The sequence below is a fragment of the Carcharhinus amblyrhynchos genome, chromosome 35 (assembly GCF_965287045.1).
Source record: "Carcharhinus amblyrhynchos chromosome 35, sCarAmb.v2.hapA, whole genome shotgun sequence".
In the NCBI taxonomy this organism is placed as follows: Eukaryota; Metazoa; Chordata; class Chondrichthyes; order Carcharhiniformes; family Carcharhinidae; genus Carcharhinus; species Carcharhinus amblyrhynchos.
In genome coordinates, this window is record NC_137358.1 from 11,637,991 (window position 1) to 11,656,176 (window position 18,186).

The window sequence follows — 18,186 nt, forward strand, 5'->3', positions numbered from 1 at the left end:
TGTCTGTGTGGGTTTCCTCCGGTCTCCTCCCACTGTCTACAGTTAGGTGGTTTGGCCATGCTAAACTGCCCCTTAGAGTCCAAAGATGTGTAGGTTAGGAGGGTTGGCCATGCCAAATTGCCTTGAGTGTCCAAAGATGTGTAGGTTAAGTGGGTTGACTAAGTTAAATTGCCCCTTCATAAGAACATAAGAAATAGGAGCAGGAGTAGGCCATCTAGCCCTTCGAGCCTGCCCCGCCATTCAATAAGATCGTGGCTAATCTGTCGTGGCTCAGTTCCACTTTCCCGCCCTCTCCCCATAACCCTTAATCCCCTCTCTTATCAAAAACCCATCAACCCGCGTCTTAAAAATATTTAGCAAGACAGCCTCCACCACCTCAACGGGCAGAGAATTCCAGAGATTCACCACCCTTTGAGTGAAGAAGTTCCTCCTCAACTCCGTTCTAAACCGCCCCTCTTTTATCTTGAGGCTGTGCCCCCTAGTCCTACTGTCTTTTTTGAGCGGGAAGAGTCTCTCCACCTCTATCCTATCCATCCCATTCATCATCTTATACGTCTCAATGAGATCTCCCCTCATTCTTCTAAACTCTAACGAGTACAAGCCCAGTTTATTCAGCCTCTCCTCATAGCTCAACCCCCTCAACTCCGGTATCAGCCTAGTAAACCTCCTCTGCACTCCCTCCAAGGCCAAAATATCTTTGCGCAGGTGCGGCGCCCAAAACTGCACACAGTACTCCAGCTGCGGCCTCACCAATGCCCTATACAGCTGCAGCAAGACCTCCCTACTTTTATATTCAATCCCCCTCGCTATGAAGGCCAGCATCCCATTTGCCTTCCTGACCACCTGCTGCACCTGCAAGCTGGGTTTTTGCGACTCATGCACAAGGACCCCGAGGTCCCTCTGCACCGTCGCCTGCTGCAGTTTTTCGCCCCATAAGTAATAGTCCTTCCTACCATTCTTCCTACCAAAGTGGACCACCTCACACTTGCCAACATTAAATTCCATTTGCCATTTCCTGGCCCATTCGCCCAGCCTATCTAGATCCTTCTGCAGACTCTCCACACCCTCCGCACAATTTGCCTTTCCCCCAATCTTGGTGTCATCAGCAAATTTCAACACCCTACACTCGGTTCCCTCCTCCAGATCATCTATATAAATGGTAAAAAGCTGAGGCCCCAGCACCGACCCCTGGGGCACTCCACTAGTCACCATCCGCCAATCCGAATAGCACCCGTTGACCCCCACTCTCTGCCTCCTAATTGACAACCAATCCTCTATCCACGCTAACACCCTACCCCCAACTCCATGTCCCTCGACCTTCTGCAATATCCTCTTGTGAGGTACTTTGTCAAACGCCTTCTGAAAATCTAGAAAGACCACATCCACCGGCTCTCCTCTATCCACTGCCCTAGACACGTCCTCATAGAACTCCAGTAAATTTGTCAGACACGACTTCCCTTTAATGAAACCGTGCTGCGTCTGCTCTATCAAGCAATTCCCTTCAAGATGCCTCGCAATTTCCTCCTTAATGACAGATTCTAACATTTTACCTACCACAGATGTTAAACTAACCGGCCTATAATTATGGATAGGTTAGGTGGATTGGCCATGCTAAATTGCCCCTTAGTGTCCAAAGGTGTGTAGATTAGGTGGATTGGCCATGCTAAATTGCCCCTTAGTGTCCAAAGATGTGTAGATTAGGTGGATTGGCCATGCTAAATTGCCCCTCAGTATCCAAAGATGTGTAGGTTAGGTGGATTGGCCATGCTAAATTGCCCCTTAGTGTCCAAAGGTGTGCAGGTTAGGCGGGTTGGCCATGTTAAACTGCCCCTTTAGTATCCAAAGATGTGAAAATTAGATGGGTTAGTGGGGTAAATACATGGGATTATGGGAATAGGGCTGGAATAAGATGCTCTGTTAAAGAGTCAGTACAGGCTCGATGGGCTGAATGGTCTCCTTCTGCAATGTAGGAATGCTGTGATGATCCTACTTGGGAATGCCAACATTTGCGACCTGCCCCATTAGTTGCATACCACCTTGACTTGGGAACACTTCCATCACTGTCGCTGGGTCAGAGTCCTGAATTCTGCTGGTTGGCAGCATATTGGGCCATTTGGGCCATGGCGATTCCAAAGGGTGCCCCCATATCCAACGTCCAACAGCAATCGAAGATTGGCAGTAAATACCAACTGCCAACATTGCCAGCAGCACCCAAATTAGGATTATATTCTATTGGAGTTACAAGAGCGAGAGGGGACTTTATAGAAACTTATAAAATTCTAACAGGGTTAGAGAGGGTGGATTCAGAAAAAATGTTCCCCATGGTGAGGGAATCCAGAACCAGAGGGTCATAGTTTGAGGAGAAGATGTAAACCTTTCTTCACCCAGAGAATTGTAGAACCCTACAGTGCAGGAGGAGGCCATTTGGCCCTTCGAGACTGCACCGACCACAATCCCACCCAGGCCCTATCCCCACAACCCCATGCATTTACCCCATTTAGTTCCCCTGGACACTAAGGGGAAATTTAGCACGGCCAATCCACCTAACCTGCACACCTTTGGAGTGTGGGAGGAAACCGGAGCACCCGGAGGAAACCCACGTGGACATGGGGAGAACGTGCTGACTCCACATAGCCAAGTCGGGAATCGATCCCCGGCGCTGTGAGGCAGCAGTGCTAACCACTGTGCCATTCCCAGCGGGGGGTGAATGCATGGAATTCTCTACCACAGAAAGCAGTTGAGACCAAAACGTTGTGTGATTTCAAGAAGAAATTAGATCTAGCTCTTGGGGCTAAAGGGATCAAGAGATATAACATATAACATAGAACATAGAACATTACAGCGCAGAACAGGCCCTTCGGCCCACGATGTTGTGCCAACCAGTTAAAAAACAATGACCCTCTAACCTAAACCAAACCCTTTCCATCCATAAACCTATCCACGGATCTCTTAAATGCCCCCAAACTAGGCGCATTTACAACTGCAGCAGGCAGGGCATTCCAATCCCTCACCACCCTCTGGGTAAAGAACCTACCCCTGACATCCGTCCTATAACTACCACCCCTTAATTTAAAGCCATGCCCCCTCGTGCTAGATTTCTCCATCAGAGGAAAAAGGCTATCACTGTCCACCCTATCTAAACCTCTAATCCTCTTATATGTTTCAATAAGATCCCCTCTTAGCCGCCTTCTTTCTAATGAAAACAACCCCAAATCCCTCAGTCTCTCCTCATAGGACCTCCCCTCCATACCAGGCAACATCCTGGTAAACCTCCTCTGCACCCTCTCCAAAGCCTCCACGTCCTTCCTGTAATGTGGGGACCAGAACTGCACACAGTACTCCAAGTGCGGCCGCACCAGAGTTGTGTACAGTTGCAACATGACGCTGCGACTCCTAAATTCAATCCCCCTACCAATAAACGCCAAGACACCGTATGCCTTCTTAACAACCTTATCTACTTGATTCCCATGGGGGGAAAGGGGGAAGAAATCAGGATATTGAATTTGATAATCAGTCATGATCAATATGAGTGGTGGAGCAGGCTCGATGGGCTGAATGGCTGCTTCTAGTTTCTACAATTCTATCCCTAGGAACAATTTGGAAAGAAGGGAGAAAAACAATGGATTAAAAGTTGTGACCAGACAAGAATGAAGTGACTGTTAGCAACCTTTGTCCTCCGCTTATCTTTTTGTGACGTTCTCCACCCCGTTTCCCAGTCCTCGATGCTTGGGTTGCTAGGAACCTTACAGGGTCGGGACGGAGAGTTATCACTGATTTGAACTGAATATTTGCATTAGTCTGACAAAGGCGAGGGAACTACAGTAAACCATTCCCCACCGCCTCACAAAATGGCCCTAACACAGCTTAGTATCTCCCTCCACTTTACTTCCCTCCCCGCCCTTGACTTGCCCCATGGGGTGACTAACCACGGGCTGTGCCACAGCAAGCCAGGCCAGCGGGTCGCTCGCCTTTAGTCTTGAGGACACCTGGTGCTCCTTACAAGGAAGAAACGAAAGAGTTACACACTTCACGAGTTCCCTCAGAAATGTCTTAAAGCCACTTTGCGCACGATGGTTTACTTTGCGTGGTGGGACGTGGGGATCATGGGGATATAGGAATTAGGAGCGAGAGTAGATTTTTCAGCTCTTGGAGCCCGCTCCGCCATTCTATCTGATCATGGCTGATCTCCATCTCATCTTAACTCCACTTCCCTGCCTTTTCCCCATCACCCTTTATCCCTCTTTTGATCAAATATTTATCTATCTCTTTCTTGAATCCATTCATTCTGCGTCTACTGCACTCTGGGCGAGTTCCATAGATTCACAACCCTCTGTGAGAAGTAGCTTCTCTTTATCTGTGCCTTGAACCCTGTTTTACTCTACATCTGTGACCTCTTGTTCTAGAAGGGGGAACATTTGTACTGAGTATTTGATATACCTCAGTCAAATCCTCCCTCATTCTTCTATACTCCAGTGAGGACAAGCCCAGGTTACTCAACCGCTCCTCATATGACAGTCCATGGAATCAATCGCGTGAACCTCTTCAGAGCTGCCTCCAGGGCTACGACATGGGTGGGACATATTAGTCACAGCAAGATCACACCATGATGTGCAAGCGTTGTATCCTATCTCTGTGACCACACTCCAGATGCCATTCCACAGCGTGCCTCCAGTTCCACCTCCCCAGGCATCATTGCTCTGCCATCTCAGGGTTCCAGCTGCCCACTCCCTAAGCACTGGAAGTCTCCCCGAACTGCCCCCGCTCCTGAAGGTTCACCCTGTTGATCCCATGGACTCCTCGGGATAACCCTCCGAGGAGAAATTGAGGAGACTGCGCCTGCACGGTTTAGACGAGTGAGAGGGGATCAAATTAAAGTCCGTGAAATTAGAATCATGGCATCCCTGTGGGGCAGAAAGAGGCCATTCGGCCCATCAAGCCTGCACCGACAGCAATCTGAGCCATAACCCCACGTATTTACCCTGCTAATCCCCCTGACACTCATAGAATCCTACAGTGCAGAAGGAGGCTTCATCGAGCCTACACTGACCACAATCTCTCCCAGACCCTATCCCCATAACCCCATGCATTTACCCTAGCTAGCCCCCCCCCCCCCCGACACTACGGTGTGAGTTAGCATGGCCAATCCACCTAACATCCTTGGAGTGTGGGAGGAAACCGGCACACCCGGAGGAAACCCACGCAGACACAGGGAGAACGTGTAGACTCCACAGGGGGATTAGCAGGGTAAATACGTGGGGATAGGGCATGGATTTGAGTATTGTTGCTGCAGACTTGGTGTGCATGTAAGGCATGGCCTCCTTCTGCACTGTAGGGATTCTATCCCAGCTGCGTCTGGGATCCCAGGAGCCCTCGAGAGCCAAACCAGGGAAGGAGTCTCTCTGCATCTCCCCTACCAAGCCTCAAAAAGAATTTTGCTTGCTCTGACAAAATATATATTTGTGTGTAAGTACTCCCTCTATCTCTTTGCAGTGTTTCTCCTCTGTTCACAGTTAATCCTGTGCCTAGCTTTGTATATCTGTAAGCCTTCTTTCTGTGTGTCTCCCTCTGTCTCTGTGTCCTGAACCTCTTCCCCGCCTTGCATTTCCCCCAAGTTTCTGCGACTGTTTTACCCTCCAGCCTCACTTAATCCTACTCCCTGACTGCTGTTGGGATTTTGACGTGCCTCCTTGTCTCTCTCTCTCTCTCTCTCTCTTCCTGGCATTGCCTCCCAGTGTTCCTGCTTTCTCTGATTCTCTCCACCCACCCACAGCACACAGGGAATAGTGTTCCGTCATGCGTCACTCGGCCACTTTATGTTTCTGCCAAAACCTTTCCATGGAATTTCCCGAACTTCTTGTGAAAAAGCCGTGCCTGGTTTACTTCCAGTAAGTCAGGCTGGGTTTTTTTTCTCTCTTGATGAATCAGTTTTGGAGGCTTGTCTGATGGAGACCAGACCTTCGCAAAAGGTTCGCGTGGAATCAGCATAAACTTCTTGCGCTTAAGAAATTATTCTGTTCTCGTGCACTGTGCGAGGAAACTTCCCTCCAATCAGCAGCGCGCAGTGGTGACAGCAGAGACGAAAGCTTTACAAGCCGGTGGACAACAGCCAGAGTATTAATTAGAGTGGGAGCCACGGACAGAGGAGGTAAGCACTTAGCCAGTTTGTTTCAGCTTGCAGTGAGGCACTTTAACGACAGTACTTTGTGCCCACTCATGCCTGCTCTCCTTGGCTCAGTCTCCGCGGGGTGTCACTCGCAAAACCTCACGTTTGCCTCAGCGCACGTACTCTCTGGGCTCCAGAGGTTTCTCCCGAGCCCCTTGGCTTTACGGTGAGAGGGGAGAGATACAAAAGGGTCCTGAGGGGCAATTTTTTTTTTCACACAGGGAAGTCTGGAACGAGCTGCCTGATGTGGAGATGCCGGCGTTGGACTGGGGTAAACACTGTGAGAAGTCTGACAACACCAGGTTAAAGTCCAACCGGTTTATTTGATAGTAAGCGCACAAGCTTTCGGGGTTCGCCCCTTCGTCAAGTGAGTGGAGAGTCCTGGCCTCAGACAGAGCATATAACAGCACAGACAGTTTACAGATTACTGATTAGAATGTGAGTCTTTACAACTAACCTGCTATATAACTAACCTCGCTTTCTAATCAGTAATCTATAAACTGTGTGTGCTGTTATATGCTCTGTCTGAGGCCAGAACTCTCCATTCACCTGACGAAGGGGCGAACCCCTTTGTGGGTTTATTATCAAATAAATTGGTTGGACTTTAACCTGTTGTTGTCAGACTTCTTACGAGCTGCCTGAGGCAGTGGTAGAGATGGGTACAATTTTGTCTTTTAAAAAGTGTTTGGACAGTAAGATGCGTACAGAGGGATAGGGGCCAAAAGCGGGCAATTTGGGCTAACTTAGTGGTGAAAAATAAGGGTGGCATGGACAAGTTGGGCCACAGGGCCTGTTTCCACACTGTAAACCTCTATGATCCTACGACTCCTGAACTCTCTATGTGATGTATCGGTGATTTATCTTTTAATTTAATTTATTCTGGTCACACGTATTAGTATACAGTGAAAATGATTGTTTCTTGCGCGCTATGCAAAGCATACCGTTCATAGAGAAGGAAGGGAGAGGGTGCAGAATGTGGTGTTACAGTCAAAGCTAGGGTGTAGAGAAAGATCAGCTTGACACGATTCAAAAGTCTGATCATGTTATAGAATTCCTACAGTACAGGAGGAGGCCATTCGGCCCATCGAGCCTGTACTGACCACAATCCCAGCCAGGCCCTATCCCCATAAGCCAATGGGTTTACACTAGCTAGGCCCCCTAACACTAAGGGACAATTTGTGTATCACCAGGAGCAGGATGAGAAAAGTACAAATCTTTTATTTCTAGTTTATTGCTAATGTCACTGTCTAAAAATTAAAATAGGCAGATGCCCGAGTACATTCTCTCCCACCTTGCTCCTGCATTCTCTACATTTCTTACGTTAACGCACCGTTATGGACTAGGACGAGTTTTATAAACGATGTGGATCTATTCACTCAAGGGATATCACGAGAACGGGCATTTATTGTCCATCCCTAATTGCCCCTTGAGAAGATGCCCCTCAAGAAGGTGAGCTGCCTTCTCGAACCTCTGTGGCGTAGGTACACCCACGCTGCTGTTAGGGAGGGAATTCCAGGATTGTGAGCCAGCGACAGTGAAGGAACGGAATATTAAAGTAGGAATGCCTTGCTGCGACTGTACAAGGTGCTGGTGAGTCCACGCCTGGAAGACTGCGAGCAGCCCTGATCCCCTTATTTAAGGAATGTTCATCGAATCCGACAGTTCGGAAGGAGGCCACTCGGCCCATCGGGTCTGCCACTGACCACAACCCACCCAGGCCCTATCCTCATGCAGTTACCCTTTCCAGTCTCCCTGACACTAAGGGACAATTTAGCGTGGCCAATCCACCTAAACCGCACATCTTTGGAGCGTGGGAGGAGGCCGGAGCACCCGGAGGAAGCAGACACGGAGAGAACTTGCAGACTCCACACAGACAGTGTCCAGGTCCCTGGAGCTGTGAGGCAGCAGTGCTAACCACTGTGCCACCATGCCACCAAATAGCCTACAGTGAAAAGTATTATTTCTTGTGTGCTATGCAGACAAAGCATACCTTAAGTAGAGAGGGAGGCAAAAGGAGAGGGTGCGGAATACAGTGTTACATAATCGTAGCTGGGGTGTAGAGAAAGATAAACTTAATATAAGGTCAATTCAAAGGTCTGATGGCAGCAGTGAAGAAGCTGTTCTTGAGTCGGTTGTTATGTGGCATGAATCTGTAGGAGATCTTGTGGTGCAGTGGGTGGGTTCCCTGTCTCTGAATTCCAATCATGATGCCAGTGTTGGATTGGGATATAAACACAGTAAGAAGTCTGACAACACCAGGTCCAAACTGGTTGGACTTAAACCTGGTGTTGTCAGACTTCTTACTCTGAATTCCAGCCCCACCCCAGGACTTGGTGGCCAAAAGGTAGCTGTTAAAAGGATGTTCCCTCTCATGGGTCAGTCTGGAACCAGTCTCAGAATAAAGGGGTGCCAACTTCAGGCTGAGATGAGGAGAAATTTCCTATCTCAAGAGGGTTGCGAGTCCTTGCCTCAGAGAGCTGTAAGGGGGGTGGGGGCACAGAGCCCTGGTGTCTATTTAAGGCTGAGATAGATAGATGGTCAACCAGTAGAGTCCTTCCAATGGAAGGATGGAAGAGCTCACAGTTTGGGGGGGCGAATATTCCTGCTCTGCCTGGGAATCGGAGCGGGCGAGGGGGCGGACCATGGAAAGGTCCATTGACTTCGGGGCGGGATTTTCCGGTTTCATGGTGGCTGGAAAATCCCACCCTTGGTGGGGAATGGCACCCCTCAAGCTCTAAGATACTGGCTGACAGACTTGTGACGTGGTTCCCTGTTCCAGAAAAAGCCTGCTATGACTACGCCACAAGGGTGCCTCTGAAGGCAGACTTCTTTTTTACTTATGTGTTCATTCTTGGAACATGGACTCCATTGGCTGGCCAATATTTATTGTCCATCCCTAGGAGGGCAATTGAGAGTCAACCACATTGCTGTGGTTCAGGGGTCACAAGTAGGCCAGGCCGGGTAAGGACGGCAGATTTCCCTCCCTGAAGGACATGAGTGAATAATCAACAAAGATTTCATGGTCATCAGTAGATTCTTAATTCCAAATTTTTTTAAAATTGAATTCAAATTCCACAATCTGCCGTGGAACACGAGCTGATTTTCTGGATTAATAATCTAGCGATAACACCACGAGGCCACTGCCTCCCTCATCTTAAGATCTGTTCAATGAAGCCTCTCACAGAAACATACACTGACGAAGGCAGCTACCCTGATCGGAGAAATGATAATGGCTGAATAGTCCATGTTGTATGGCCAAGACACTGGAGAGAATTCCTTTTGCTATTTTGTGGGATTGTTTACGGAGAGGGCACACGCCATCTTGGGATCCCATCTAAAAGCCCCTGACAGTAAAGCACTGGCGGAGTTCTCTATCCCATCCGTAACCGTCCCCCCCCACCTCAATTCCGACAGTGGTTTTTCCCACGGCGGAGACAGCCCATCATCAGCTCCCCGTCCCACCAAAGTCAGCGGCGATTTACATTCCTCACCATTGTCAGGGAACCAGGGGCAGGGGTTGTCTTTGGTAGGACTGGAAGATCCCACCAGCAGGGAGGGCTGGAGAATCCCATGAGGTGTAGGTACCTCCGCAGCGCTGTTAGTCCAGGATTTTTGACCCAGTGACAGTGAAGGAAAGGCGATATATTTCCAAGTAAGGATGGTGAGTGGGCTGGAGGGGAACTTGCAGGTGGTGGTAGTCCCAGGTATCTGCTGCCCTTGTCCTTCTAGGTGGCAGCGGTCACAGTTTGGAAGGCGCTGTTGAAGGAGCCTCGGTGAGTTGCTGCTGGATATCTTGTAGATGGTACACACGGCTGCCACTGGGAGTGAATGTTTGTTGATGGGGTGCCACTCAAGCTGGGCTGCTTTGTCTTTGATTTGATTTATTATTGTTACATGTATTAACACACAGTGAAAAGTATTGTTTCTTGCACACTATGTGTGGAGTATAGGGCTAACGGTAGGACTCTGAATAGTGTGGATGAACAGAGGGATCTAGGTGTATGTGTACATAGATCCCTGAAAGTTGGGAATCAAGTAGATAGGGTTGTTAGGAAGGCATACGGTGTCTTGGCGTTTATTGGTAGGGGGATTGAATTTAGGAGCCGCAGCGTCATGTTGCAACTGTACACAACTCTGGTGCGGCCGCACTTGGAGTACTGTGTGCAGTTCTGGTCCCCACATTATAGGAAGGATGTGGAGGCTTTGGAGAGGGTGCAGAGGAGGTTTACCAGGATGTTGCCTGGTATGGAGGGGACGTCCTATGAGGAGAGACTGAGGGATTTGAGGTTGTTTTCGTTAGAAAGAAGGCGGCTAAGAGGAGACCTTATTGAAACATATAAGATGATTAGAGGTTTAGATAGGATGGACAGTGATAGCCTTTTTCCTCGGATAGAGAAAGCTAGCACGAGGGGGCATAGCTTTAAATTAAGGGGTGGTAGTTATAGGTCGGATGTCAGGGATAGGTTCTTTACCCAGAGGGTGGTGAGGGATTGGAATGCCCTGCCTGCTGCAGTTGTAAATGCGCCTAGTTTGGGGGCGTTTAAGGGATCCGTGGATAGGTTTATGGATGGAAAGGGTTTGGTTTAGGTTAGAGGGTCATTGTTTTTTAACTGGTCGGCGCAACATCATGGGCCGAAGGGCCTGTTCTGCGCTGTAATGTTCTATGTTCTATACAGACAAAGCATACCGTTCATAGAGAAGGAAAGGAGAAAGAGTACACAATGTCATGTTACAGTCATCGCTAGGGTGTAGAGAAAGATCAACTTAATACGGGAAATTCCATTCAAAAGTCTGATGGCAGCAGGGAAGAAGCTGTTCTTGAGTCGGTTGGTGCGTGACCTCAGACTTTTGTATCTTTTTCCCGACGGAAGAAGATGGAAGAGAGAATGTCCGGGGTGCGTGGGGTCCTTGATTATGCTGGCTGTTTTGCCGAGGCAGCGGGAAGTTTAGACAGTCAATGGATGGGAGGTTGGTTTGTGTGATGGATTGGGCTACATTCACGACCCTTTGTTGTTCCTTGCGGCCTTGGGCAGAGCAGGAGCCCATGCCAAACTGTGATACAACCAGAAAGAATGCTTTCTATGGTGCATCTGTGAAAGTTGGTGAGAGTCATAGCTGACGTGCCAAATTTCCTTAGTCTTCTGAGAAAGTAGAGGTGTTGGTGGGGCTTTCTTAACTATAATGGCAGCGTGGGGGGACCAGGACATGTTGTTGGTGATCGGGACACCTAAAAACTATCTTGGATGGTATTGAGCTTCTTGAGTGTTGTTGGAGCTGCATTCATCCAGGCAAGTGGGGAATATTCCATCACACATTTAACTTGTGTCTTGTAAATGATGGACAGGCTTTGGGGCAGTCAGGAGGTGAGTTACAGGATTCCCAGCCTCTGACCTGCTCTTTTAGCCACAGTTTTTACACGGCTGGGTCCAGTTCAGCTTTAGGTCAATGATAACTCCTGTTGGCACCAAGGCAAGGGGAATCATAGAACCCTACAGTGCAGAAAGAGGCCCTTCGGCCCATCGAGTCTGCACCGAACACAATCCCACCCAGGCCCTATCCCCAAATCCCACTTGGGGCGTCTGCAGTTTTAACATCTCCCCGAGTTCCCCATATGGAAGACAGCCACTAAGCATATCTTGTGCTGCAGTGGGAAGCATTGCTAACTCAGAGTCTGCAGCGCTGGGTTCAAATCCCACTCCAGGACTTGGCGAATATTTGGGGTGCGTTCATAATGTGACCAAGCAGATTAATAATCAGCCTGTATGTCCTTCTAATGCGTCAGGGAGCCAGAACAAGAGTGTTTGCACGTTAGTGTGGGCTGTGTGGTGGTAGCTATATCGCCACAGTCATGTTAAACAGCTCTACATGATGTACTCTGGGCCGGCACGGTGGCACAGTGGTTAGCACTGCTGCCTCACAGTGCCAGGGACGACTCGCAGCTTGTGTCACCGTCCGTGCGGAGACTGCACATTCTCCCCGTGTCTGCGTGGGTTTCCTCCGGGCGCTCCGGTTTCCTCCCACACTCCAAAAACATGCAGGGTAGGGTGGATTGGCCGTGATAAATTGCCCCTTAGTGTCAGGGGGATTAGAAGGGTAAATGCATGGGGTTATGGGAATAGGGCCTGGGTCAGTGCAGACTCAATGGGCCAAATGGCCTCCTTCTGCACTGTACGATTCTGTGAAGTGCTCTCCCCCTCCTCACTCTGAGAGAATACCAGAGAGAGACAGGGTGAGTATTGGACCCAGTAGTCTAACATGAATTGACACTTAAACCAGAAGGCTCAAAAATGATTCCTCGGCACGCAGAAGCTTTTGGATTTGAGGAAGGATGTCCTTACCCTAGAGGGAGTATAGCGAGGTTTACCAGGCTGATCCCTGGGACGGCATATGAGGAGAGACTAAATCGGTTAGGATTATATTCACTGGAGTTTGGAAAAGTGAGAGGGGATCTCACAGAAACTTCTAAAATTCTAACAGGGTTAGACAGGGGAGATTCAGAAAGAATGTTCCCAGTAGTGGGGGGAGTGCAGAACGAGGGGGGTCACAGTTCGAGGATAAAGTGTAAACCTTTGAGAGGGATATGGTCACCGGAAGGTTAGGGGGTTTTAGTTCAGGAGGGGCAGCATGGTCGGTGCAGGCTTTGAGGGCCGAAGGGCCTGTTCCTGTGCTGTAATTTTCTTCGCTCATTTAGGACTGAGATGAGGAGAAATTTCTTCACCCAGAGGGTGGTGAATGTGTGGAATTCACTCCCATAGAAAGTAGTTGAGGCCAAAACGTTGTGCAATTTCAAGGAGAGATTAGACGTAGCTCTGGGGGGGGTGGGGTAAAGGGGTCGAGGGATGCGGGGAGGGTGCAGGGGGAGATCGGGATGTTGAATTTGATGATCAGCCATGATCATGATGAATGGTGGAGCAGGCTCGAATGGCCTGCTTCTGGTTGCTACGTTTCGAGTGGGGAGCGTGTTGCACTGGGGCAGTCCCAGCCAGGTTTTGTTCTGGATCAGTGCCAGCTTTCAGGCAGGAATGGTGTTGCAATAAGGGAGTTCCGCCCAGTGCCCCTCCCCAGATCCTGGATTGAATGAAATTTCTAAGTCAGAGAGGCGGATGTGGTCAGTGAGGTGGGGAAGAATGCTGGATGCTCTTCACTCCTAGGAGCTCTCACCCAAAACTATTATTTTCTCAAGAGCAAGGCACGGCTTGCGATAAAGCTCCGGGGAAAACCTTCGCAGCTGCAGAGTTCCTTGGACACCAAACAGCGTCCCTCCTGTCCTGCTCCTGCATCGTACAACGCCAAAGCAATTATCAGAGTGAGACAACAACGGAATGGTAAGGGTACCAACAGACTTCTGTTCAATGTTCAAATTGCATTAGAATCATAGAATCCCTGCAACGCAGAAGGAGGCCATTCAGCCCATGAGTCTGCACCGACCACAATCCCACCCAGACCCTATCCCCATAATCCCATGCATTTACCCTAGCTAGTTCCCCATAACACCAAGGGACGATTTAGCATGGCCAATCCACCTAATCCACACATCTTTGGACACTAAGGGGCAATTTAGCATGGCCAATCCTCCTAACCCACATATCCTGGGTCACTAAGGGGAATTTAGCATGGCCAATCCACTAAACCTACACACCTTTGGACACTAAGGGACAATTTAGCCTGGCCAATCCACCTAACCTGCACATCTTTGGAGTGTGGGAGGAAACCAGAGCACCCAGAGGAAACCCAGGGAGAACGTGCAAACTCCGCACAGTCACCCAAGGCTGGAATTGATCCCGGGTCCCCGGCGCCGTGAGGCAGCAGCGCTAGTCACTGCGCCACAGGAAAACAGGAACTGGAATTTTATCATCCCTGCCCGCCACAGGAATCAGAGTGGGCAAGAGGCGGACAATGGGAAGGTCCGTTGACCACGGGTGGGATTTTACAGTTTCGGGATGAGCGAAAATCCCCGCCCGGGGAACTCCGTGTGGACAGTGACCCGAGCCGGGAATCGAACCCAGGTCCCTGGCGCTGTGGGTCTGCAGTGCTAACCACTGTGCCACCGTGCTGCCCTCCAACCCAGTAACATAACCATTATTCTATCAACCTTATTTGTACCGTTCTTCTATTGGCTAGCCTTTCATTGCTGTAGAAAGTGTCTTATCTCCGTTAAATGTTATGAAGTTTCTCGTTTGTGATTCATAGAGCCCCTATAGGGCAGCAGGAGTCCATTCGGCCCCTCGAGCCTGCCCCAACCACAATCCCACCCTGGCCCTATTCCTGTAACACCGCATATTTACCCTGCTAATCATCCTGACACTGGGGTTAATTTAGCATGGCCAATCAACCTAACCCGCACATCTTTGGACAGCCCCTCCTACTGTCGATACAGAGTTTAAAGTTCTCCCCCCACTCTCCCCCCAGCCACACCCCCCACCCCGTTCACCAAGAGCAGGAACTTCTGCAACATTCCTGGTTGTCACGCGCTTTGGGGTGGAATGCACCAGGGAGTTACCTCAGAACTCCACCGGCCTATGTCACGTCGACAGGACGGGAGCTAAAGTCGGAGTTTCCGGCGCCATTCCCTCGAAGTTAAGCGGAAGGGTCTGTGAGGAAGTTCTGTCACTCTGTGGTTGCCCCATCTCTGAGCAGTCGCACTTCCTGTCAATTCCAGCGTTAACCCATTTGACGTCAGGTTGACCGCGCTCCTCTGAAACGACAGAGTGTTCCGCCTGCCGCTTTGGTAGCAAGTCGGCACCTTGCGGCGCAGAAGGCCGCCCATTCGGCCCACCCCCTGCTAGCCCTTCCGAAAGTCATTGCAGTCCACAGCCCCTGCGGATTAGCCACCCAGCTGCCAAACGGGAGAAATGCCCCTACAATGAAGCAGGCTAATAAACACAAACAAAACATCACGGCGGACCGACCTCAGTATAAAGGCGGAAAATTCTGGAAGTACTCAGCAGACTAGAAAGTGTGCAGGGTGGGGGAGTTAATTGAGTTAGCCCTTAGATGTAGGCACTGGGCCAGCTCATCCCAAACTGAGTGGCTCACAAGGCCTATCTCAGAGGGCGGTTAAGAGTTAAGCACATTGCTGTAGGCCTGGAGTCACGTGTAGGCCAGACCAGGTAAGGACAGCAGATTTCCTTCTCTGAAGGGACACCTCTACCACAATGGTTTCGGTCACCATTAGACTTTTTAATTCCCAACTTCCTCATGGAATTCATCACTTGCTGTGGTAGGATTTGAACCCAGGTCCCCAGAACACTCCCCTGATTACTAATCCAGCGACAATACCACCACACCAGCACCTCTCTCATGCATAGCCAGGCAAAAAGTACTTCTCATAAGTGTTGTGGAGTAACTAAATGATCACAGAAATCGAAATGATGGGTGGAATTTTAACTGCACTTTCACCCGAGGGTTCACACAATCCCGCGGCCAAAGGGATGCCAACGGAGAATGCCGTTCTCCGAGCCTCGCCCACCCCCGGGGCGGTGACGTTCCGGCCAATGAGTTTACTTGGATATAATGGCCAGGATATTACTGTCCCCCCATCAGAGGGATCAGAGCGGATAGACGTGCGGACAATGGGAAGGTCTGTTGATCTCAGGGATAGACGTGCGGACAATGGGAAGGTCTGTTGATCTCAGGGATAGACGTGCGGACAATGGGAAGGTCTGTTGATCTCAGGGATAGACGTGCGGACAATGGGAAGGTCTGTTGATCTCAGGGATAGACGTGCGGACAATGAGGAAGTCTGTTGATTCCCACAAGAGATCAGCGGACCTTCCCATTGTCCGCCCCTTGCCCGCTCCGAGGCAGGCGAGATGGTAAAGTTCCGGCCAATATCTATACATTACCATATTCTACTGGTCGGGATTTTCCGATCTCGCCCGCAGGTGGGATTCTCCAGTCCCGCTGCGGCAGCGAGTGGATTTTTGGCTGAGAGGTGAATTCTCTGTCCTCCTCTCAGAGAGGTTGCAGGGCGTCTGGGACTCTCCGGCAGGTGTCTGCGCTAATTTTGAGGGTAAGCCAACGCATCCCCTGGAGGTGAATCCGCCCCTCACAGACATCCCTCTGTGGCTTCTGCGAGATTTATCTTTGCGCAGTTTGCTCAGCCCTTGATTTGCATAGTCAGTGAGGCTTGAACTCAGAAAGATCAATAAAGCACAGGGAAATGTGCTTTGAACTCATTTGTTTATCGCAGTTATGAATAGACAAACACTGTCCCCGACGCCAGTCGACAGTGATATCAGCTAGCTGGGGACGTGCCAAAATCCTGACCCTGATGGGAATGGCTGCCGTCCAAACTTCCCCTTTTCACACTTAGCACTGATCCCAGAAGGTTGTACATGAGGCCCAATATCAGGGAAGGTGCTAGCTCCATTCTCCCTTATTGGAATAGGGAAAGTACAAAGGCGGGGTCATTTTACAATTACGAAATGATGACAGAATTCAGCCCATTGAGTCTGCACTGATTGTCTGACAGATTATCTCAGCCAGGCCCGTTCCTCCACCCTTTCTCTGTAACACCACACGTTTACCGAGGCCAATCCATCGAACCTACATGTCTTTAGGCATCAAGGAGCAGGTTAGCATGGCCAATCCACCCACCCAACCTACACATCTTTCAGAAGGTGGGAGGAACCCGGAGCACCTGGAGACACGCAGATACGGGGAGAACGTGCAATCTCCGCACAGTCACCCAAGGCTGGAATTGAACCCAGGTCGCTGGCGCCATGAGGCAGCAGTGCGAACCACTGTGCCACCATGCCACATGTTAGGAATGGCCAAAGCCTAATGAGGCGATAGAAAAAGAACGTTATAGCACAGAATTAGGCCTTTTGCCCCTTCTTGTCTGTGCCGAACCATTCTTCTGCCTAGTCCCACTGACCTGCACCTGGACCATATCCCTCCACACCCCTCTCATCCATGAACCTGTCCAAGTTTTTCTTCAATGTCAAATGTGATGAGTACCAGCTGATTTTTAAAATATATTCCTTCATGGGGCACGGGTGTCACTGACTGGGGTCAACATTTGTTGCCCATTCCCAAATGCCCTTGGACTGAATGGCTGGCTAGGCCCATTTCAGAGGGCAGCTCAGAGTTAAACACAGTGGGCCGGGAGTCACAAGTGGGCCAGACCCGGTAAGGACGGCAGATTTCCTTCGCTACAGGGACATGTGTGAACCAAATGGGTTTCTGAGATGATCGGTGGTAATTTCACCATCCCCGGTTTCCATAAATCAAAATTTAAATTCCATGAGCTGCCACGATGGGATTTGAACCTCCCACCCCTGCATTGCGTCAGCCTGGGCCTCTGCTCCAGCGGCGTGACCACGATGTCGTCCCCTCCCCCTGGTGCTTCACCCTGAGCTGTTTCCTTGGTGAGTATTTTTTTTTGGCCTTGCCCTCTCAGGGTCAGGGCAAGGCGGCAGATCCCAGGATGTCCTCAAACGTAATCCATTGGTGTCATTCTGGCAGACAAACCATGCCTGGCCGCCCCTGCCCCCCCACCTCCCCCCGTTAAAGACTAGCAAATTTCACTTAAAGACTTGCAATTATATAGTGTCTTACACAATCAGAGGATTTCCAAATTGCTTCACAGTACCAATGATTTGCAGTAAAAGGAAGATACACAGTCATTTTACACTCAACAAGTTTCCAGACAGGCTCCTGGTCAGAATCATAGAATCCCTACAGCACAGAAGGAGGCCATTCAGCCTATCGAGTCTGCACTGACAACAATCCCACCCAGGCCCTATCCTTGTAACCCCCCGCCCCCGACACAAGGGGAAACCCCATCCAGACCTGTTCCTCATAAGTATTTACCCCACCAATCCCCCTATCCTACACACCTTGGGACACCAAGGAGCAATTTGATATGGCCAACCCACCTGAGCTTTGGACTGTGGGAGGGAACTGGAGCACCCGGAGGAAACCCGCGCAGACACGGGGAGAACGTGAGGACACTACGCAGATGGTCACCTGAGGCCGGAATCGAACCCGGGGTCCCTGGCGCTGTGAGGCAGCATTTC

At 50.0% G+C, this 18,186-nt stretch overlaps 1 protein-coding gene across 1 annotated transcript in view; it reads left to right on the forward strand.

Moving 5' to 3' along the window:
- Positions 1–5,791: 5,791 nt before the first annotated feature.
- Positions 5,792–18,186, forward strand: part of csf2rb (colony stimulating factor 2 receptor subunit beta) — a 40,444-nt gene continuing 28,049 nt past the window's right edge. Inside the window, exon 1 of the mRNA XM_080217528.1 lies at positions 5,792–6,145. The gene's annotated coding sequence lies outside the window, so the exon portion shown is untranslated. The remainder of the gene's footprint in view (positions 6,146–18,186) is intronic.